Genomic DNA, 25,435 nt, shown 5'->3' with positions numbered 1-25,435 from the left:
GCTATTTAAGGATGATCAAATTAAGGAGCAGTTATCATTAAAAGCCTTTGAGGAACATATTAACACAAGACAAACTGCTAAATTTTATTTTTAAATCAATTAACTACGGCATTCAAGTCCCCAGATACAGTTTTGACCCATAGTGTTTTATTTTTATGAAAATGTGTATACAACCTATTCAAGATTCATATAACATGCAGTTTTGACCCACAGTGGTTTTTTTTTTATGAAAATGTGTATACAAGTTGTTTATGATGATTGAAAAAGCAAAATTACAAAAAAACTGAACTTAAAGGAAAATCAATTCGGAAAGTCCATGAATGACATGGCAAAATTAAAATACAAAATGCATCAAAAACGAATAGACAAGAACTGTCATATTCCTGACTTGGTACAGGCATTTTCAAATGTAGAAAATAGTAGATTAAACCTGGTTCTATATATATAGCTCTATATAACCCTCTAACTTTGATGACAGTCTCATCAAATTCCGTAATATATTTACAATTTAAGGAGCACTAACATCATAAGCCTTTCAGAGACAGCACAAGGCAAACTGTTAAATTTTGTTTTAAAATCACTTTAAGGCATTGGCTGACAGATAGTTTTCACCCATATATTAATTGTCTTAATATTTTTATGAAAATTTGAATATATATTAAGCTTTTTATGATTCAAATTTAAGGAGCAAAAGAGGGACGAAAGATACCAGTGAGAGTAAAATTCAAATCTCATGAAAAATTAGTTCAATCCTCTGGTAACATTTTATTTGAAAATTTAATTGGCAATAAAAAATAAATAAGATTAAAAAAAAAGTAATTATTGCTAAATCAATAAGAAACATATTATTTTTTTTAAATACTTCTTTATTACTTCATCTTCCATAAAACATGTTAAATTAACAAATGAGGAAATTTTTCCTCAAGAAGCCCTCACCTCTAACGCATCATCTTTGTCTCCCTTATGAAGGACCCCCTTATAAACAATAGATAAATTATGACAATATTAATCATCTTTACAAACATGATATAATGGTACTCCATAACCTTTATCTACATACAGATCACATTCCTTTGGATGAGTGGGAGACATTCTAAAGTAGAAATGTGGGTCCAACAATAGAGATTGACACATTGTAGATGCCGATTTTTAAAAGTAGTTTTTCATATTCTTAGTTTTTAATGGGACTTTAAAATTTCTAAATATTTTTAAAATTTTCTGTTGCTGTAAAAAGTGTCATTAAAAATAATGTCTTTCCATTGTAAATCATATTTGTCAGAAAGTTTTGAAAATTTTTGTTCATGGTTTAATTTCTAATGTACTCATGTTTTCTTTTTTTAAAGTAAAAAAAATGTATTCATTGAAGAAGGAATATGCGCCCCCTCCCCCTCCTCATTTCCACAAAGGGTGACGGACTGTCACCTGATAATAAATCTCTTTAATATTTATGCCAATCAACACCCAATTCCATAAAATGTTATCACAGAGATATGTCTCACCTTTTTGTAATTTGGATTATGCAAATGTTGAAATCTAAATAGCAATACTTTAACATCTGACACAAGTTATGAAAATATTCAAAGTCAATGAACCATGACTGAGTTAAAGGGCTGAACAATCTCCATGTAAATTAGATGTGACAATGCTTATGCAACTGTATACCAAATACCATTGACTTATTATAAGTCTTCCCAAATCTAAATAGAAACGTTATTAAACTAGTAAACTATGTTAAAGTTTCAAAGTCAATAAGAGGGGATGGGGCTATATAATCTCCATGGAAACAATACTTGCAAATGCCAATATATTTGCATACCAAATGTCATTGACCTAACATCAGCAGTTCATCTTAAACTGCTAATCTCAAATTATAATACATGTAAACTAAGATAAGTTTCAACATTGTTCAAAGTCATTAGACTGTGACTGAGGGGTGAGGCCAAATTTTTTTCATTGAAATGAGATGCACAAGTGCTTATACAACTGAATACGAATTAACATTGGCCGATCACTAATGGTTTCCCTTGAATTGACTTAATCACAAACTAATACATGATAACTTGGAAAAATTTTCAAAGTCAATAGACCATGACTAAGGGGTCGGAGCCAAATTATCTCCATGGAAATGCATATACAACTGCATACAAAATATGATTGACCTACCACTTGTGGTTCACCATAAACTATAAGACCTAATCACAAACTTATAAATTGTTGAAGCTGACGCCAGAAATTGTCAAGGCAGGACAATAAAAATTAGAGAGACAAAAGCATAAATTGTAATTATTAAAGATTTAAAATAACATGATTTTCTTTTGTCTTCAGTTTAGAACTGCATACAAAGACTTGAATAGAAAACAGCTTTAAAAATTCTAACTCTAATTCAATTCTAATTCTAACTAAAAATATATAAATGTTATGCCTCTTGGGAGCAATTTGTTCCTTCATATCTGATTTGTATTACGAAATTACAGTGAGACTAGAACATTTAAACAAGTTTGATGCTAAATTAACTATATATGACAAAAAGAAAGATGTCAAACGGAATTGTCTTCAGAATTTTAGACTTTATAAAGAATTAAGGTAATAAAGTTATGAAGCTTTTAAAAAGATACAAATCATTTGACCTAATTTATTTACTGTAATTTGGTGTGTATGAATATGCACCTGTTTACCCCAAAAATGTAGTTGGTTGCAAGGACACGAATATTATACACAACTGAAGACTTAAATTTGTGCATTTATTTTTGATTTACCAAACGGCTCTCATAGTAATTGACATAAAAAATGAAAATTTATATCCCGACATCCCGAAATTCAAAGAAAAAAAATTCCAGATCCCGAAAGGGTCAATTCCAAAATCCTGAGCTTAAAAACACCTGACCCTGGAGTCCTGATAAAAATGGGTACTTTAGAAGTTACATTGAAGCCATAATAGTATTATGGCCGCTAATATAAAAAATAATAAGATGTGATGTGTTGGCCAATTAAACTACTCTCCACTTGACACCAAATGACATAGAAATTAACAGCTACTGCATCGTCAGCCTAAAGTCTTCAACAATGGACAAAACCCACACTGCATAGTAAACACTATACATGTATAAATATGTTTTTTTTAATCAATTTGAAATTTTTAAAATTATAAATTTAGCTTTGAAATTCATATATCTCTGGCATGAAATAAGTTTAGATTGTAAATGGCAGATAGTTGTTCTTTTCTATAGTCTTTGTATTTTGATCTGAAGATGTCATTTTAGCTTTTTTTGGTTCAAGGTTGCTGATGCATGACATATAAGCTCATATAATATATATATATCTCCTTCATTAATGCCAATTCAGCAGATTTTTGTATAAACTATTATAAATCTATTTCTCAGTAAATTAGAGGTCAAAATAATATCTAGGTCAGTAAGTAGGGAGTGCATGTAGATCACTTTCTTAATTGTTTTTCCCTGAAAATCTTTCAAATATATACAATTATAATATTAAGTCTAATAAAAAAATAGATTGTTGGTTTCGTTGTTATCCCTTGAAAAATCAAAAATACTTTTTATCTTTATTTTTTTCACAGTCTTTGGTATAAATCATTGTTGGTATGGTTATTTTCCCTTAAAAAAATGAAATTATATATTGTATAGTCTATTTTGTTGCCACTGTTTTTGGTATAAATTGCTAATATCAAATATACTTAGTTTGTACTTTTATCATTCCCCCCCCCCCCCCTGATCAAACTGTTAAATAATGCTTAATAATTGTTTTCCCTTAAAAAAAAGTAAAATACATATTTTTTTTCACAGTTTGTTTGAAGAAATCAAGAGTTAAATGATCATAATGTGTTCACGTAAAAAAATCTTTGAACTTTAGTTTTTTGTTCACAGTTTTCTCAATACAGAAATTTGTCAACCATTTATATATATATATATTTATCATATAAACTTTATTACAGATTTTGTCCTACTTTTAATGAAAAAAAACACATATTTTAAAGGTAGAGCAATCTTCATTTTTTTAGAATTCCAAATGTATGGGTTACCCAAATTTCTTTTAATGAAAAAAAAACAACAAATATTTAAAAGGTAGAGCAATGTTCATGTGTTTTTTTTAGCTTTCCAAATGCTGAATATTCAATATTGGTTTTATAAATGACAAACGCTACAAAAAAAGCATGTTTACTAGATGTTAGCTTTAAATTGTACTACTTATGACAGAAAAATATTATTTATAAGCACAGGTGGATCCCAAACCCCTCCTCCTCATTATACATATTCTAAGATCTGACTAATTAACACCCAATACTCCAAAAAGAAGAAACATGCCTGTGTATCCTAATGTCATTATAGAGCTTAAAAATTCAAATCAATTTATTCATTTAATGTCTGGCCTCTATGGAACATTCTCAATAGAAAAATCACTACAAATTGCTAAATCATAAAATTTACTGTTCGTCTGCCTCTAGTTTCAGTTTGACATCGAATTTAATAACAATCTCTGAAGGTTTTAAACTTGATTATTATGCTTCATTTCATCATGTTTTAAACACTTGAAGGATTAGAATTTAGAAATTGAATTCCTACTTAAGTCTTGTCTGAATCAATTGGCATTCCATATTTATTGTTAAAATATTCTACAAAAATTACAAAAGTGCCCAAAAAACTGTGCCATCAAAGTATTAAAGGTTTAATGTACTTTAAAATGGAAGTGATAATTCTCATCAGTGTCTATGGTAAAAAAAGTCTGTGACTATTTTGCAAGATTTGCTTTGCAGTGCAGGTAATAATTTTAATATAAAGTAATGAGTAATGACATTGAGTTATCTCCCTTTTCCCAATATTTCTTTTTTTCTAAAAGCCTCAATGAAAACAGAGGGATCACTGTGAGTGACACATTTTTAAACCACCTGTTTTTAAGGGGAAATTTTTACATTCTTTTTTTATCCACTGTATCCAACATCCTAAACATGTGTCAACCCCCCTTTTTTAGACATTGAGTCACGCTGTAGAGACATATTAAGAGCCAACAACCCCACCCCATCCCCCAATTTGTGGGAAAAGATTTGGATTTGGTTGATCAATAAAGGAATCACTGAAACTCAATTAAAAAATGTGTCAAATAATACGCCTGGAAAGAAGTTTATAATTATTCAATCTAACCTCAAAGAAGGAAAACCTTAAAGAAAGTCCTAAAAGTACAAACTCCCTTGTTGATCTGTATTATATAAAATCAGATAATAAGAATTCAGAATGGATTTCTTTCAAAAAGTAATGCAAGGATCGTGATGACAGAAATTTAATAAATACTAATGACAGTTCAGTCATAAAGTCAACGACCTTTCCTCCCACACCACTGTCATGGAACAAACAACAAATTAACGTACTACAGTGAAACCTGTGTTATCTGACACACTCAGGAGACATGAAAAAAAATGTTGTAATTACCAGGGTGTCCAATGATACTCAGGTATTTTCTGTAGAGATAGGCATATTTTGGGACTTTGAAAATGTGTCCATTAAAGCAAGATGTTGGAATACTCAAGTGTTCGATTAGACAGGTTACACTGTATCACACAGTAGTAAAAGGAGGCAGGTTACACTGTAAAACACAGTAGTAAAAGGAGGCAGGTTACACTGTAAAACACAGCTAGTAAAAGGAGGCAGGTTATTGTAACACTGTAAAACACAGCTAGTAAAAGGAGGCAGGTTACACTGTATAACACAGTAGTAAAAGGAGGCAGGTTACACTGTAAAACACAGTAGTAAGAGGAGGCAGGTTACACTGTATAACACAGTAGTAAAAGGAGGCAGGTTACACTGTATAACACAGTAGTAAGAGGAGGCAGGTTACACTGTATAACACAGTAGTAAAAGGAGGCAGGTTACACTGTATAACACAGTAGTAAAAGGAGGCAGGTTACACTGTATAACACAGTAGTAAGAGGAGGCAGGTTACACTGTAAAACACAGTAGTAAAAGGAGGCAGGTTACACTGTTAAACACAGTAGTAAAAGGAGGCAGGTTACACTGTATAACACAGTAGTAAGAGGAGGCAGGTTACACTGTATAACACAGTAGTAAAAGGAGGCAGGTTACACTGTATAACACAGTAGTAAAAGGAGGCAGGTTACACTGTATAACACAGTAGTAAGAGGAGGCAGGTTACACTGTAAAACACAGTAGTAAAAGGAGGCAGGTTACACTGTATAACACAGTAGTAAAAGGAGGCAGGTTACACTGTAAAACACAGTAGTAAAAGGAGGCAGGTTACACTGTATAACACAGTAGTAAAAGGAGGCAGGTTACACTGTATAACACAGTAGTAAAAGGAGGCAGGTTACACTGTATAACACAGTAGTAAAAGGAGGCAGGTTACACTGTATAACACAGTAGTAAGAGGAGGCAGGTTACACTGTAAAACACAGTAGTAAAAGGAGGCAGGTTACACTGTAAAACACAGTAGTAAAAGGAGGCAGGTTACACTGTAAAACACAGTAGTAAGAGGAGGCAGGTTACACTGTAAAACACAGTAGTAAGAGGAGGCAGGTTACACTGTTAAACACAGTAGTAAGAGGAGGCAGGTTACACTGTAAAACACAGTAGTAAAAGGAGGCAGGTTACACTGTAAAACACAGTAGTAAGAGGAGGCAGGTTACACTGTAAAACACAGTAGTAAGAGGAGGCAGGTTACACTGTTAAACACAGTAGTAAGAGGAGGCAGGTTACACTGTAAAACACAGTAGTAAAAGGAGGCAGGTTACACTGTAAAACACAGTAGTAAAAGGAGGCAGGTTACACTGTATAACACAGTAGTAAAAGGTGGCAGGTTACACTGTAAAACACAGTAGTAAGAGGAGGCAGGTTACACTGTAAAACACAGTAGTAAGAGGAGGCAGGTTACACTGTATAACACAGTAGTAAGAGGAGGCAGGTTACACTGTTAAACACAGTAGTAAAAGGTGGCAGGTTACACTGTATAACAGTAGTAAAAGGAGGCAGGTTACACTGTATAACACAGTAGTAAAAGGAGGCAGGTTACACTGTATAACACAGTAGTAAAAGGAGGCAGGTTACACTGTATAACAGTAGTAAAAGGAGGCAGGTTACACTGTATAACACAGTAGTAAAAGGAGGCAGGTTACACTGTATAACACAGTAGTAAAAGGAGGCAGGTTACACTGTATAACAGTAGTAAAAGGAGGCAGGTTACACTGTATAACACAGTAGTAAAAGGAGGCAGGTTACACTGTTAAACACAGTAGTAAAAGGAGGCAGGTTACACTCTTTAAACACAGTAGTAAAAGGAGGCAGGTTACACTCTTTAAACACAGTAGTAAAAGGAGGCAGGTTACACTGTAAAACACAGTAGTAAAAGGTGGCAGGTTACACTGTATAACACAGTAGTAAAAGGAGGCAGGTTACACTGTATAACACAGTAGTAAAAGGAGGCAGGTTACACTCTTTAAACACAGTAGTAAAAGGAGGCAGGTTACACTGTATAACACAGTAGTAAAAGGAGGCAGGTTACACTGTATAACACAGTAGTAAAAGGAGGCAGGTTACACTGTTAAACACAGTAGTAAAAGGAGGCAGGTTACACTGTATAACAGTAGTAAAAGGAGGCAGGTTACACTGTATAACACAGTAGTAAAAGGAGGCAGGTTACACTGTTAAACACAGTAGTAAAAGGAGGCAGGTTACACTCTTTAAACACAGTAGTAAAAGGAGGCAGGTTACACTGTAAAACACAGTAGTAAAAGGTGGCAGGTTACACTGTATAACACAGTAGTAAAAGGAGGCAGGTTACACTGTTAAACACAGTAGTAAAAGGAGGCAGGTTACACTGTAAAACACAGTAGTAAAAGGAGGCAGGTTACACTGTATAACACAGTAGTAAAAGGTGGCAGGTTACACTGTATAACACAGTAGTAAAAGGAGGCAGGTTACACTCTTTAAACACAGTAGTAAAAGGAGGCAGGTTACACTCTTTAAACACAGTAGTAAAAGGAGGCAGGTTACACTGTTAAACACAGTAGTAAAAGGTGGCAGGTTACACTGTAAAACACAGTAGTAAAAGGAGGCAGGTTACACTCTTTAAACACAGTAGTAAACGGTAAATGGAACAAACAATAAATTAACTATTACACAGTCATAAAAGATAATCTGTTTATTCCCTCTGGAATTAATCTAGAGTTTGTTTTAACTGATGGGAAAAAAAATTCTGCAGATTGTTTCATATAATCTTACTTAAATGTCAAATTGATTTTATTCTCTTCTAATTAAAACATAAATATTGTAAATTATCAAAAAATTTATCATGTATTTATTATATTGTGATCATTAAACATGTTAACCAAGGACAACATGCTATATTCTAATGATCTAATTTCAGAGAAAAATGCTACAAGCATTTAATCTAAAATGCAAGAATATTTTTTTTAGCAAAACTTAATTATTTCAACTATCAGTAACCTAATACCAAGAAATGAGTATGTGTTAGACCGTTAGTGGCCTTTAGAGAAAAAAAATATGTTGTCATAAAATAACACAAAACAGATTATTGCACGTGAAAAACAGACTTATCCATCCCTGCAAGGACATATTCATTTAAGGCTATCAAGTATGAAATAAAGAAGCATTGTTTTACATCGCAGAATTATAAAACTATAGGTAAAACCACAAATAGTCTGCTTGAAATCTGAGAGAGGTGGGTTACATTCAGAAATGATTTTAAAGCACAAAAAACAGAAAAAATAATGACTAATTTTAAAAGCAATTAATTAGTCTCCAAAATATCATTCCAGTTTCACAAAAGGAAGTCAGTGATTTAAATTAGTCATTCCAAACAGCATCAATGTTATACATAGGGTTTTACAAAAATTAGAGCAGTATTAATATATCTTTATTCATTTCATCAAAATGAAAATTTGATTTGATTTGATTTTTGTGTTTTAAATTAATGCCACTTTTAAGCACTATACTTTTGGGCTATATCAACTTTCAATAGGAAAACTGACAATCCTATAGTCAATCAAGATTGGAGTGGACTGGGTAAACAGCAGGAGCGGGGTTGACTGGCCAGTGATTCCAGTAGCAATTACTATACTAAGACCACTCAACCACGGAGGCTCCATGATGCAATCTCAAACAGAGATCAAATGACATAGTATGACGTTCGTTATCACTGAACTAGTATACATATTTGTTAAGGGGCCAGCTGAACGACGCCTCCGGGTGTGAGAGTTTCTCACTAATACATTTGTGACGGGATTGCTTCCCTTAGAAAAACTTAGTAGATACTTAGTCAGCCGTAAGCGGTTGAGCTAAGGAAGTACTTCTTTAGCTCAGTCGGTTAGCGCGATGCCTTGTAACACCGAGGTCCCGGGTTCGAGTCCCGGTGGAGACAAGCAATTTTGTAATGAAATTCGTGCTCTCCGGTTACACATTGAAGACCCATTGGTGGCCTTCGGCTGTTGTCTGCTCTATGGTCAGGTTGTTGTTTATACGCTTTCACACATTCCCCATTTCCATTCTCAATTTTAACTATAGGTCAGCATAACTCGATATACATGATATTATACCCATAAAAACTTCATATAATACTAATGTATACCTCTAAGAAACCTGAACCACAATTCAAACCAACTTAAACAACTTATCCTGAAATATTTACATGTATAAACAACGTACAGATTATGTGTTAAAACTGACATCAAGACAAGAACACAAGTGGAGCAGGTACTATACTGACCCCTGCCGAGCACACAAGTTCACCTCCAGATTTTATAGGGGTTTGTGTTGCCCAATCTATAATATTATATGGACTTTTTGGTTGTCTTTTGGATATTTTTCCATCTTAGCCTGAGTTTGTTATTGTTTGTTTAAAATGAACTTAATTTAAAGTGGTTTCTGATTTGTTCCTTCTAAGTGTCTTAATTCTTATCTTTTTTTAAACAAATTTGTCCAACTTTTTTGTTATAATATATATTTATTTGTAAAAAAGTCATATTAAATCAGTAAAATTGTTTTGACTTTAATGCTTAAAATAGATATAAGAAGATGTGGTATGGTTGACAATAAGACATCTCTCAATCCAAGTCACAATTTGTTAAAGAAAATCCATTATAGGTCTAAGTATGGTCTTCAACAAGGAGCCTTGGCTCACACCAAACTGCAAGATATTAAGTGCCCTCCCCCCAAAAAAGTATATATCTACTTTTTAGCTCCACAATAATCAGAAATCAATTTGTTTTCCATTTGACACACATATAACTTCCACAGTGACCTAACTGACCTCATTTCAAAACAGAAAGTAATCCTAGATTTAACCCACCTCAAAAAATAACCCTTAGTATGCAAAACTACAACTTGAATCTATAAATATCTTACTATACACCTCTTGTTAATTAATAACTAAACAATCAGCTGTTAAAAGCCTTACCTGTGTTGTGTTAGAAGTTGTATATTCCATTGTTTACATAATGTAAATTTCTCCTGAGTGCAATACACCACAGCTTATTGATTTCTTTTACAAATATTGTTTACTCTCTTTACTACTATATATCTGACAACACAAAAATAGAATCCAACCATTATATATTACTATGTGGAAGCTCCCCACCTACTCACAGAAATTTATTGTAGTGGGGCTCTCTACAGGTGAGAGACTTCAAAGTGAAAGTGGAAAGTAAGACAATTTATGTTTTAGGGGTTCTGAGTGGGATTTGGAATGGTATTAAGATCATTAAAAGTCATAATTGCATATGAAATTTAGTGAATAAATTTCAAAGGTAAGATCATTTCATAAAAGTACAATAAAAAAAAAGTATAAAAAAAACAGGCATTGCAATATTGCTAAACAAACAATTGACGAAAGCACAAATAGCATTAAGGCCATCGAAAAAATGGTGTTGAACTCAGTTGCTCTTAAAAGTCAGCAGTTTATACTAAATTGACCATTCATGGTGTTGGGGACACAAAACTGTGAAGTTGAAAATTCTATTCATCAGTGGAAACTTAAATTGTTATTCCTGCTAAAACCTAATGCTAACCAGAGGAGATAACTAGACAATTCAGGGGAGATAATTAGCACAATTCAGGGGAGATAATTAGCACAATTCCAACAGATTTATTAAGATTTATTTATAATGCATGTAGGCAATATATATACCATTTTCTGTTTATTTAATATTTCCCTTTTAAAAGGAATATAGACAGCACTGAAATACTTTCAGAGTTCTTGAAAAGTCAAGCTCCAGGGGTTTTGACCATCAAAATGTCCAAGGAACCACCACAAGTTTGGTATTTTCCAATAGACATGTTGGTGATCGAGGACCAGCAGATTTCTTCAAGGACCACCAATAAAAGATTTTAAAAACTCAGAAATATTATTATTGATTATTATACCAATGGGAGATAACTCTATCAGAAATAGAAGGGTACAATGCCTGTTTAATGTAAAAAACAAAAAAAGAACCCAAAACAAATTGATTCTATATTTCTCAACATTATAAGTATTTAAAATTGTAATATTATTCACTTTAATATGAACTACACAAACCAGGCATATCCCTATAATATGCACAAAAAAACTCACTAAAAAAGATTTTCATAGACTTTTTCTAATTAATTCTTGAGAATAGAATATTATCTTTTTCAGATTTACCAAATAATCAATTCCTCGACATAAACCCCATAGGTACGCTGTCATTGTACTAAAAAATTAAGGGGAGGTAAACTTATTGATTTTTCTCAACAAGGAAGTACTGTGGTTTCCAGTAATTTTAAGGTCACAACGGTAGTGAAATCTTGAATTTGTTCTTTTGACTTTTCCATTCGTTTACAATAAAAAGTCACAATAGAAGTGAAATTTATTTGTTCTTGTGATTTTTCCATTTGTTAATAATACATATTAAAAATGAAACATGTCAATAAAATTAAGGGCAGCCAATCATCATACAGAAAAATCAAAATTTAAAAAAAACATATTTTTGAAAAAAAAGAGTAAATTGTATATATGATCGATACATATTGAAATCAAAACCCTCAATAATCAGCTTTAAAATAATTTTAAAAAAAATTACATGGTCTTAATTGAAAAAAATAAATTGCATATTGGACTTTTTGCTGAAGTGACAGATATCGAATAATCATTGACAACAGTAATGGTTCAGCTACTTAAGGTTTCAGCAATATATAATGAAAGCAATTTGATCTCTCAGACTTGTGTGTGAATGCCTGTCTATTGTTTTGGACTGAGTGTTCAAGGTCTCTTTGCATTCTTAAACCTCCTTTCAATAATATTCTAATTTAACAATGTTTTACCTGACCTTGATGTCATAAAAATTTTGAGGAGGATAAATATTGTATTGAAACTTTAAAATCAGCCAATCAAATTATTGGATTTAGTTATTATATTTCGAGCATAATTTTTGTACTCTGAGTTAAGTGAGTGAGTGAGTCAAGTTTTATTACTGAGGGACGGTCAGGACTAGAACATGCCCTGAACCAATATAACTGCATGGGTCTTAGCACCAAATGGACAAAGTCAAAGTCTCTTGCTTTTTGTCAATTACTATTAACAACATTGTGGAAAACACCAAAGTAGACGATTCTAATCCTATTGAGTGGTTTTTTCTTTAATTAACATCTATTAGGCTCACACCAGCAATTTTCTTGATTCACATTCTAGTCTTCAAAAATCTTTCCAGTATATAACAACATTGAACAACATGATATGGTAAAAAAAAAATCAGCATTTTTTTGAATGCAATTAATTAATTTACGCATGCAGTGACTCTGTCAAATCTATAGTAAACAGCGTGATAAACCAACAGTCTGTCTGATGTCAAGTTATATTATGTAATTGCCATAACAGTATATGGACCAAAAAAATGAACGTTGACATACTGAAAGTGGCTAAGGTTGGTTTTCAAGGTTTTGTTTTGTTCTAATGATTGAAAGCTTTGAACAACAATATGCCGTATGGTCCTCTGAAATGATACATGGTCATATGTCAAGGTCATTATTAAACTTCTTCACATGCGTAAATTGTGTCAAGTTTAACCTTACTATAGTTTTTAAAGCTGTGGTCCAAACCCAGGAATAATGGGGATTCCAACTATATGTCCCTATTTAAAAGCGATTGATTGTCAAAAAAAAGGAGGGGCTTCAACCCCAACCCTGACAGACTCCCTGGATCCACCAATGACTTAAATAGCTACAAATTCATGTACAAGTAAAATGCAATAAACCTCAACAGTCATTGTCGATGTTGTCTTTAGATCTTTTTGGTTATTAGGAGAATTAAGTTTCAATGGGGGATCTGTGGGGATCTAAGGACTTGTCTAGACTAAGGTCAACTAATAGCTTAAATATAGTAAGGACTCAATCATGTTTAATGTTGAAGGAAAAGAAAATATCTGTTCTATATTTAATTAATTGCCTTTTAAATGTATTGGTTATGTTTGTCAGTTTGCTGTCTCATTGATGTGTCCCAATATTTCCTTTATTGATATGTGAACAATCATTTGACTTTGGTAAGACACTGACAGTTCTAACATTTTAATGCTCAAAAAAAGATAAAACTATTTTTTTTATTTTTTTGGGTTTACAAAATAATTCAAGGGAAGATGCATTAAAAAATTATGTTAAAAAATGATATAATTACAAACACTTATAATATTCTTCTATTTTCTTTTTTTTTGGTTTACAAAATCATTCAAGGGAATTTAAAGACACATTAAAAAATTCATGACTTTTTCTATAAAAATCATGTTAGATTTACATAATGATGTACAATATATCCTGAATCATATAAAAATCATTTTTAAATTGTAAATTTTTAGGCCCTTTCATCTGCATGTATTCATAAAAATATCAGTACTTAGTAAAGTCATAAAAAGTAGGCGTATACGAGTCACATGACGGATGGTAGGTGTGGGGGTAATTACGTGTATCAAATAAAAAGAATTTGTGTAAATAACGCATTAGTTACTGATCAATCATTCCTTACATGTATATTCATGTGGACTATATAACGTACAAAGGTTAAACAGTTAAACAAGAAACTTCATGTATCATATAAGTTAAAAAAATTGAATAAATCATTTTATGTAAATTAAGTGACTTTAAAACTGTATACATGCCAATTGAATTCATTATAAACAATATAAAGTACAATTGATCATAATTCTATATATGAAACGATTTCATTGGAATGAATAAATTGTGGTCGATGTTTTATGAAATTTTCAGAACCCTTTCAAGTTTCTTTTTATTACTAAACATGTTTGTCCCCCCCCCTTTTTTTTTAAAGAATTTTAAATGATCTCACTTGAATGACTTGAGTCTGCCAACATTTTATGACATTTAAATTAACAGCAGATTTACTCTTTCTAGTTTTCTTAGTAGTTATTATTTTTTTACTTCTCACTCCCCCCCTCTTTTTTTCAAAGAATTTATGAAAAAAAGCCCACTTTATATTAATTGTCTTTCAAATTAAATATAAAGTTGTTTCAAAATAATGTGTGTGATGGTTTCAAGATTATTGAATAAAATATATGTCTACCAAAAGAATCCTCACTAAAATCTCCCCCCTTCTTAGCAACAAATTCCTTGTCAACTTAAATAAACCCAGAACCAGAAGACACAAAATGTTCAGTCATTAACGGATATCAAATCAATTTATATGTCATATTTCCAATTTATTACTCTCAGATGAACTTAATGATATTTGTAATTTGTACATAAGCTGCATTTTATGTCTATAGCCATCCTTTATAGTGTGATCATAAACATATGAAATTTGACATACATCTTTCAACTCGTCTGTCACCTACATGTTTTTATTACTTCCTCCTTGCAATAGTTTCTGACTATTTTTGGACCCCCCCCTTTTTTAAAAAGAATTTACGAGAAAAAATATTCTTTTTATAATTGTCTTTTAAGAAAATATAAAGTGGTTTAAACATGATGTTTACGATGGCTACAATTTTGATGAATAAAATATATATCTACCAAAAAATCCTAACTGAGGTCTCCCCCTTTTTTTAACAGCAACAAATTCTTAAGTCAACCAAAACCTGAAGACAAATTGTTCAGTCATTATATAACGGATGCTAATCAATTTATCTGTCATATTTCCTATTTTTTGCCCTAAGATTAACTTATGGATCACATCAAAAGATCAATGTAAGATAAAAAACTTAATTCAAATAGTTTGGGGTGGGGGTGTTGAACTGCTGCAAGATGATTAAGTTATTCGACATTGATTTTTACATCTATATGGGTCAATCAATATTTCCCAAATTAAGTTAAGAGGGGGGTGGGGGGTCAGTGAAAAAACTATGTGAATTAAGTTTTTTATCCTTCATTGAACTTTTGATGTTGTCCCTTATGGATATTTGTAATTTGTACATAATTAAGCTGTATTTTATATCTATTACCATTCTTCGTAAAATGATGATAAACAAGAAATTTGACATACATCTTTCAACTTGTCCGTCACCTTTTTGCCTTTATTACTTCCTTGTCAGAATAGTTTCTAACCATTTTTGTCCCCCCCCCCTTTTTTTTAAAGAAATTAAGATAAAATATACATCTTTTTATAATTGTCTTTTTAGTAAATTTGTGGTAAAAAAATAATGTTTGGGATGGTTTCAATTTTGTTGAATGAAAGACATGTCTACCAAAAAAAATCTTACTGAGGTCTCCCCCCTTTTTAGCAGAAAATTCTTTAGTCAACCAATAAAACACCACTAAAATCTGAATACACAAAATGTTCAGTCATCATATAACGGATATCAAATCAATTTATATGTCAGATTTCCTTTTTATTACCTTAAGATGAACTTTGATATTTGTAATTTAAATTGTACATAAGCTGTATTTCATATCTATTACCATTCTTCATAAGATGATAATAAACACGGAATTTGACATACATCTTTCAACTCGTCCGTCACCTACATGCCTTTATTACTTCCTGGTCTCAATCACAGCAAATTATATAAAATTGAGCTCCCTCAGAGAATCAGAGCGAGGATCCAAAGGCAATTCAGTGCTTAACCTTTAGCATGTTTAGAGAATTAAAATTAATAAGTAGGCTGAAAAGTAATAATAAGGGATTTAAGCACATTTTTAAGCCTTGGAGCATCAGTAACAGAAACAACCATTAAAAAAATAGATATATATTGCATAGAAAATTGTTAAGAGATATAAGAAGATGTGGTATGTGTGCCAATGAGACAACTCTCCATCCAAGTAAATAAAAATTAAATTAAATAAACCACAAAGTGGGCTAATACACCGAGTAGTAAACTATAAAGGGCCCAAAAAGATATGACTAGTGTGATACTATTCAAATGGGAAAAACAACAGTCTTATATCTAGACGTAAAAAGCAAGAAACATTTATGAACTACATCAACAACCAACAACCACTGAACATCAGGTTCCTGACTTAAGACAGGTGCAAACAAATGCAGTGGGTTTAAACATTTTAATTGGTACCAACCTTCAGCCTAATACCTAAAACAATACCGTAGTGTAAAAACTTTTTCTAAGTCTTCAGGTCAGATCTTAGAAACAAAATAATCTTAGAAAAGTCTAGTATAAAATTTCTTACAAATAGATAAATAAACCCATGCTAAGAAAAGAATAATTAAGTTGGAGAGACAATTAATACAATTCAATTTACAGAGAATCTTGACCTTATCCAAAATCGGTTTCAGTTATAAAAACATGTAGTCTAGACTTGTAATACTAAATGTACTAAAACTGCTCCAAATTTACTTTCCACGACACTAACTCTTACTTAGTATAAATCCTAAGCATATCTAAATCTCATTGAATCCCAATCTATCAGAATAAGAGGCTTGTAGCAGTTCTAATTAAATACATGTAATTACTCTAAAAGTACCTTAAAACAATACGCTTACTAGGCAGAAAGACAAAAAAAATAAGGCCAAAGCTTAAAAACACTGAGTGAAGCATGTTACATTTTTTGTAATGACTATAAAGTACTTTTAAGGTGGTACCTAACACTACAGGGAGATAACTCTGTAAAGTCAGCTTAACGTTTTAATTATGTTGTGTTGTACAAGGAATATGAAGCTTCTCAATGATCAAAATTGGTGTTTGTCAAATTGCTATATAACCAGTGTATTTTTTCTGACAAAACGGTTGGTTCAAATTTTAAATTTTTTTTATATTTTTGTTTAAGTGTCAAAGTAAATACTTTGACCAAATTTTATGAAAACTAGTATCTCAATTGTTTGTAAAACAATTGAAAGGTCTTTCCTGTAAAAGTGATGTTTTCGTAATGTACTTTGTATGACCTTTCGTTTGATATACGACAAGCATACCTTCTGAAACTTTTCGCTTTTTACACTTAATGACCTCTTCTGCCTACATTTTTGAGATCAGAAGTATGATATATGGAACACAGGGTAGATGAGCTTTCATTTGATATGCGACAACGCCATGTTCTAGAAAGTTTGATTTTTGCACTTAATAACCCCATCCAACTAATTTTTGGAGGTCGGGAATTTGATATTTTAAATGTACACATCATGACCTTTCATTGGATATACAACAACCCTATCGTAAAAGAAAATATATTTTTTGCACTCAATGACCCCATCCAACAAATTTTTGGGGGACGTCAATTTGAAATTTGAAATGTACGCTTTATGTTCTTTCATTTGATATGCGACAACCTTACCATCTGAGAAATTTGAATGTTTGCACTAAATGACCCCACCCGTCCCCCTGGGATGAAAAGGGGGTTTAAAATTTTCATTTTTAAGTAGAGTTTATTTAGACCTTCAATTTGATATATCAGATGACCCCATTTGACAAAGTGCAAATAATGATGTAATAGCAACTTTATAAATAGAAGTTATGAAACTTACAAAGTCAATGCAAAACATGAAAATTTCAAATTGAATTTTTGGTGTTTTTTTCCATGGAATGTTTTTGGTATTTGGTCAAACATATAGCTATGTTAACTTCTTCAATTTCTAAAACATTTTAAGTGGTAAGCTCTTGTTGATTCAGAAATACATGCCTCCGCTCTCAAAACTTCAAACTGCATTATCTCTAAAACGACAATAGATATCTCAAATCTGTTAAATGATAAATGATCTACAGTTGAAGGACAACATTATGGAAAAAGAATGGGGACAATTTCAATGTTCACCAAGGTCACAATTAATCATCAAATGTATGATGCAATACCAAACTTGAGAACCGGAAGTCGTGGAGACATGGGACTACCACCATTCAACTCAGGACCACTTGACCTTTCAAATATCACAAGGTCAAGGTCATAGTATACTGTGAAGGTCAAGGTGAAATTTCATCATGACCTGACATTGACCTCAAATTGAAGGTCTTGAATTACTGATCATCTTTGCAGTTTATAGTAGGTTGATATCTGTTACCTTAAAAAGATATACACACAATACTATACTTTTAAGAATCATCCCGTCGTAACTTTTGAACAGACAGTCGGACACTTTTGAGCTTAGTGTATAAAATGTAGAGCTCATAGAGAGGAACATTTTATACGCTGTAAGTATGCAGCAAACTCTTATCGTTTTCTTAATATGCAAGCTTGAAATTGCAGCGTAATTTTTTTTTGCACTTGGTAACCTTTGACCTTGGGTGCAAATTAAAGGTCACATGAACTTAAGATTATTGGTGTAGGTCCCAAGTCTTTACGACTTCCGGTTCTCGAGATACAATTTTTCAAAAATTGGGTATATTTTTTCAAGGGAAATAACTCCTTAAAAGGGTTAACAACAAAATGATTGTATATGTTCATTATCACTGCCATCTGGTCTTGTACATGTTGCCGTTTTCAAATCAATTCTATCTTGAATACTTTTTGAGAAAAATGTAAAAGAAAGAAATTGCTTCAAGGGGACGTAACTCTCATAGGGAATAATGAAATCCTTAGCAGCCTCATATGGTAACACATCATGATGAGATCTAACTGTTGTTCAAATAAGGTCATGATATCTTTAAAAACAACGAGGGGGGGCCATGTCGAAAAAAAACAATAAAAGGGAGATAACTTCTAAAGGGGATGATGAAATCCTACACAGCCTCATCTTGTAATACTTCATGATGAGTTCTACCGATGGTCCATATTTGGTCTTGACAACTCCAATAGAAACGAGGGGAGGCCATGTCAAAGAAATGCTGGATGAAAAAAAAAAAAAAAAAAAAAAAAAAATATACAACAACCCAATAGTAAAAGAAAATTTATTTGTTGCACTCAATGACCCCATCCAACCCATTTTTGGGGGACGTCAATTTGAAATTTGAAATGTACGCTTTATGTTCTTTCATTTGATATGCGACAACCTTACCATCTGAGAAATTTGAATTTTTGCACTAAATGACCCCACCCTTCCGCCTGGGATGAAAAAGAGGTTTACATTTTTCATTTTTAAGTACAGTTTATTGAGACCTTCAATTTGATATATCAGATGACCCAATTTGACAAAGTGCCAAAAATGATGCAATATCAACGATATAAATAGAAGTTATGAAATTTACAAAGTCAATGCAAAACATGAAAATTTCAAAATGATTTTTTTGGTGTTTTTTTCCCTGGAATGTTTTTGGTATTTGGTCAAACATAAAACTATGTCAACCTCTTCAATTTCTAAAACATTTTAAGTGGTAAGCTCTTGATGATTCAGAAATACATGCCTCCGCTCGCAAAACTTCAAACTGCATTATCTCTAAAACGACAATAGATATCTCAAAACTGTTAAATGATAAATGATCTACAGTTGAAGGACAACATTATAGAAAAAGAATTGGGACAATTTCAAAGTTCACCAAGGTCACAATTAATCATCAAATATATGATGCAATACAAAACTTGAGAACCGGAAATCGTAGAGACATGGGACTATCACCATTTAACTCAGGACCACTTGACCTTTCAAATATCACAAGGGCAAGGTCATAGTATAATGTGAAGGTCAAGGTGAAATTTCATCATGACCTGACATTGATCTCAAATTGAAGGTCTTGAACTACTGATCATCTTTGCAGTTTATAGTAGGTTGATATCTGTTACCTTTAAAAAGATATACATATAATACTATACTTTTAAGAATCATCCCGTCGTAACTTTTGAACAGACAGTCGGTCTCTTTTGACCTCAGTGTATAAAATGTAGAGCTCGTCGAGAGGAACATTTTTTACGCTGTAAGTATGCAGCAAACTCTTATCGTTTTCTTAATATGAAAGCTTGAAATTGCAGCGTAATTTTTTTTTGCACTCGGTGACCTTTGACCTTGGGTGCAAATTAAAGGTCACATGAACTTAAGATTATTGGTCTAGGTCCCAAGTCTTTACGACTTCCGGTTCTCGAGATACAAATTTTCAAAAATTGTGTATATTTTTTCAAGGGAAATAACTCCTTATAAGGGTTAACAACAAAATGATTGTATATTTTAATTAACATTGCCATCTGGTCTTGTACATGTTGCCGTTTTCAAATGGATTCTATCTTGAATACTTTTTGAGAAAAATGTAAAAGAAAAAAATTGCTTTAAGGGGACGTAACTCTCATAGGAAATGATGAAATCCTTAGCAGCCTCATATGGTAACACATCATGATGAGATCAAACTATTGTCCAATTAAGGTCATGATATCTTCATAAACAACGAGGGGGTGCCATGTCGAAAAAAACCAATAAAAGGAAGATAACTTCTAAAGGGGATGATGAAATCCTACACAGCCTCATCTGGTAATACTTCATGATGAGGTCTACCGATGGTCCATATTTGGTCTTGATAACTCCAATAGAAACGAGGGGAGGCCATGTCAAACAAATGCTGGATGAAAAAAAAAAAAAAAAAAAAAAAAAAAAAAAAAAAAACAGGAGAAAAACAATAAGGTCTTTCCTCGCGGAGAGGAAAGACCTTAATTAAACGAGCCAAATTTATTTTAGTGAAAGTGTTGGGTACCACCTTAAGCAATAAATATTACTCTCATGTTACTAAGCACAAAGTAAAAAACTTTTCAAAGTATGTTACATTATGTAATTTACCCTAGCTAATAGTACCTTAAAGTTCTAAGAAACATTACGCTTACTTAAAGCACAAAGTAAAAAAAGAGGCCAAAACTTTAACAAAAGCATATATATGTTTTAGGTTTAGTATAATTACTCTAAAAGTACCTTACGTTTTTACTAGGACACAAAGGTTTAATAAAAAAGGCCAAAACTTAAAATAAAATTCAGCATGTTACATGTAATTCCTGTAAAATACGTATCTTAAAGTTCTAAGAAAAGATACGCTTACTTAAGGAATGAAAGTTTTAAAAAAGACCAAAACTTAAAAATCAAAGGCATGTTACGTGTAATTATTCTAAAAGTACCTTAAAGTTGAGAAACATTATGCTTACGTAGGCACCAAAGAAAAAGCCAAAACTTGAAATCAGAGGCAATGTGTAATTACTCTAAAAGTACCTTAAAATTCTAAGAAACATTTAGGCGCAATGACCATAAAAGGCCAAAACTTGAAAATCAAAGGCATGTTTCGTGTAATTACTCTAAAAGTACCTTAAAGTTTTAAGAAACATTTAGGTACAATGACAAAAAAAGGCCAAAACTTGAAAATCAAAGGCATGTTTCGTGTAATTACTCTAAAAGTACCTTAAAGTTCTAAGAAACATCACACTTACTTAAGCTTATTAAGCACAAAGATTTTTTTTTATATCAAAGGCCAACATATTACAATTTTTTTTAAATTATTCTAAAGTCATAAACATCACTCTCCCTTACTGAGTTATATATAAAGGCCAAATCATTAACACATGTTACATGTACTGGTTTAATCCAAACAACTTCAGAGTTATAAATATTATGCTTACTAAATACTTAAAGCACAAAGTGAGAAAAAAAAGGCCAATTTAAAACTTTTAAACAAACGTTTTTTTCAGGCATTTGTCTGTTGCCATACAAATGATAAAATATTTGAAATCTTTATAAATATGACAGTCTGGGGGACCTTCAAATTAAAATTAGCAAATACTGTGGATTCATTTACTTTCGTGGGTATCAATTTTCGTGGATTGCTGAAAACTTGCATATTTGTGGATATTTGATTTCGTGGTTTAGCCAATATCTGTATACAAAGCCAATTGAAAATATGGTATTCGATGAACATTTTAATTCGTGGCTCACATGTACCCATGAAACCCACGAAAATTGATATCGGACGAATAATAATGAATCCACAATATTCAATATAAAACTGTTCCACTTGATTTGCCAATGAGATAATTATCTACAAAATTTCAAATAAAGTGGATGTAAGGATTTAAAGGCAACTGTACAGCCTTCAACAATGAGAAAATCTCAAATCATTTGTTCAGCCATAAATTTAATTGGCCCCCACATGAAAAAATATGAAACAATTCAATTAAGAAAACTATATAACCGCTAAAAAAAACAAATATGACGAACATGAATCTAGGGCATTATCTAGCTTAATACATATATAGATATAAGAAGATGTGGTATAAGTGCCAATGAGACAACTCTCCATCCAAGTCACAATTTGTAAAAGTAAACCATTATACTGCAGTCATCAACATGGAGCCACATTGGTTCACTTCTTACAGTAAACTATTAAAGGGCCCCAAAAATGACCAGTTAACTTGTTTGAATGGTTTTACACTATCAACGGTCTTATCTATATAAAAAACAAGAAACAAAAAAAAACTTATGAACCACATCAACAAATGACAACTATATGTACTTTTCTCTAATTAAGAATCTGGACACAAACTATATGCACTATATATGAGACAGGAATGTTGTAATTGAAAAGGATATACATGCATACATGCATTTAATGTTCTTACTACAAATGTATAACAGGTGTGACTCACCGAGACAAAAAGACATATTAAACACATCTATTGATCTTAAAGTATGGCCTACTTTCTATTTTTGAAACAAAAGACTATGTGGTAACTGGCTTTGCTCATTGTTGAAGGCCTTAAAGTGTTGTTAATATCTGTGTCATTTGGTCTCTTGTGGAGAGTTGTCTCATTGGCAATCATACAACATCTTCTTTTTTATATAACATAAGTAATGATCTTTGCATGGCCTACTCTCTATTTTTGAGACAAAAGTCTATGTGCTATGGGATTTGCTCATTGTTGAAGGCCTTGCAGTGTTGTTAATATCTGTGACAATTGGTCTCTTGTGAAGATTTGTTTCATTGGCAATCGATCATACTACAACTTTTTTTTTATATAACACATATAATGATCTTTGTATGGCCTACTCTCTTTTTTTGAGACAAAAGACTATGTGGTATGGGAGTTGTTCATTGTTGAAGGCCTTACAGTGTTGTTAATTTCTGTGTCATTTGGTCTCTTGTGGAGAGTTGTCTCATTGGCAATCATACAACATCTTCTTTTTTATATAACATAAGTAATTATCTTTGCATGGCCTACTTTCTATTTTTCACCGAGACAAAAGACATAACACACATATTGATCTTTGCATGGCCTACTTTTCTATTTTTGAGACAAAAGACTACCCATATGTGGTATCAGCTTTGCTCATTGTTGAAGGCCTTACAGGGTTGTTAATATCTGTGACAATTGGTCTCTTGTGAAGAGTTGTCTCATTGGCAACCATACCACATCTTCTTTTTTATATAACTCATTTAAAGATCTTTGTATGGCCTACTTTTCTATTTTTGAGACAAAAGACTATGTGGTAATTGACTTTGCTCATTGTTGAAGGCCTTACAGTTTTGTTTATTTCTGTGTCATTTGGTCTCTTGTGGAGAGTTGTCTCATTGGCAATCATACAACATCTTCTTTTTTATATAACATAAGTAATGATCTTTGCATGGCCTACTTTCTATTTTTCACAGAGACAAAAGACATAACACACATATTGATCTTTGCATGGCCTACTTTTCTATTTTTGAGACAAAAGACTACCCATATGTGGTATCAGCTTTGCTCATTGTTGAAGGCCTTAATTAAAGGGTTGTTAATATCTGTGTCATTTGGTCTCTTGTGGAGAGTTGTCTCATTGGCAACCATACCAAATCTTCTTTTTTATATAACTCATTTAAAGATCTTTGTATGGCCTACTTTTCTATTTTTGAGACAAAAGACTATGTGGTAATTGACTTTGCTCATTGTTGAAGGCCTTACAGTTTTATTTATTTCTGTGTCATTTGGTCTCTTGTGGAGAGTTGTCTCAGTGGCAATCATACCACATCTTCTTTTTTATATAACATTTGTACACATGTAATTACCTTTGCATGGCCTACTTTCTATTTTTCACCAAGACCAAAGACATAATACATGTATTCATCTTTGCATGGCCTTGTTTCTATTTTTCATGGACACAAAAGACATAACACATCTATTGATCTTTGCATGGCCTAGTCTTTCTATTTTTAAGGCAGATCGAGTAAATAGAAAAATCAATCTTCTTTAATACTTAATTAGATCTACAAAGTCTCAGTGTGTCAACAACTTATTGATGAGGTTCGGTGCATAGAAGTTACCGTCCAGGAAATGAGACCTGATTTGAGGACTTAATTTAAGACAGGGGAAAGAGCATGCCCCGACACTAATTTAGGAATAATCAAAATACTTTTAAAAGTACACTATTTCAAAACTTCAGCATAAAAAATTACTGGCCAGAAGGGGTGTTATCTGCACGGAAGAACGGGAAATAAAATTGCCATTTCATGATGAACGAACAATTAATCACTGAACATCCACGCTGATCTTTTTGCTAATTTCACAAAACATAGGGAATTATGAACCTTTTTCACAGCTGCATGTGAAATGAAAATGGCAAAACATGTTGCACGTAAATAACCCTTAATTACTGGGCACCCTCTTCTAACACTTGCATGCCTCTTGGCCATGATCTTACCAGAATAGCTGCTTAGTACTTAAATAACAGTAATCCTTAATATGGCTGTTTAGTTCACACTATTTGATACTGCAAAGCATTTAATTTTTGCATTGTTTCAAGTTTCACAATCCTAGCTCAAAACATGTTTGAAAACATGCTAAAGTGTCATTTTCATGTTTTTCTTGTTTGCCCTTCATTGGATCCTTTAAGCCATTTTATCTTAATTTTTGTCTTAATCAGGGAATTAGTCAAAGAAATTCCTCATAAACAATATATTCATTTCAACTACACAGCAATTAAGCTTAAGTCTAGTATCAATTTTCTTGGTTTCAATAACAATTAATCCACTGAAAAGTAATATCATCATGCAGCACCCACCCATATCTGTGACCGAAAATAAAGCATTAGATACACTTTTAGGGCGTAAGACCTAATGAATGTATCTAATTTACACCAAGATAGCATTGCATGTAAATTAATGCAGACATGAAAACTAAAGGCCCCCTTC

General features: G+C 32.2%; 1 protein-coding gene across 3 annotated transcripts in view; it reads right to left on the bottom strand.

The window, feature by feature from the left end:
* LOC139503740 (uncharacterized) overlaps window positions 1-25,435 on the bottom strand; it is an 89,292-nt gene that overhangs the window by 18,383 nt on the left and 45,474 nt on the right. The window contains exon 1 of one of the 3 annotated variants that reach the window (XM_071293586.1): window positions 10,435-10,645. The exons of the other annotated variants lie outside the window; for them this stretch is intronic. The gene's annotated coding sequence lies outside the window, so the exon portion shown is untranslated. Of the gene's footprint in view, window positions 1-10,434; window positions 10,646-25,435 lie in introns of those variants that run through there. 3 annotated transcript variants of the gene reach the window in all.

This window comes from Mytilus edulis, chromosome 14 (genome assembly GCF_963676685.1).
Source record: "Mytilus edulis chromosome 14, xbMytEdul2.2, whole genome shotgun sequence".
Taxonomy (NCBI): domain Eukaryota; kingdom Metazoa; phylum Mollusca; class Bivalvia; order Mytilida; family Mytilidae; genus Mytilus; species Mytilus edulis.
Note: the sequence above shows the minus strand (reverse complement) of the source record. Positions and strands in the feature narration are given on the sequence as shown.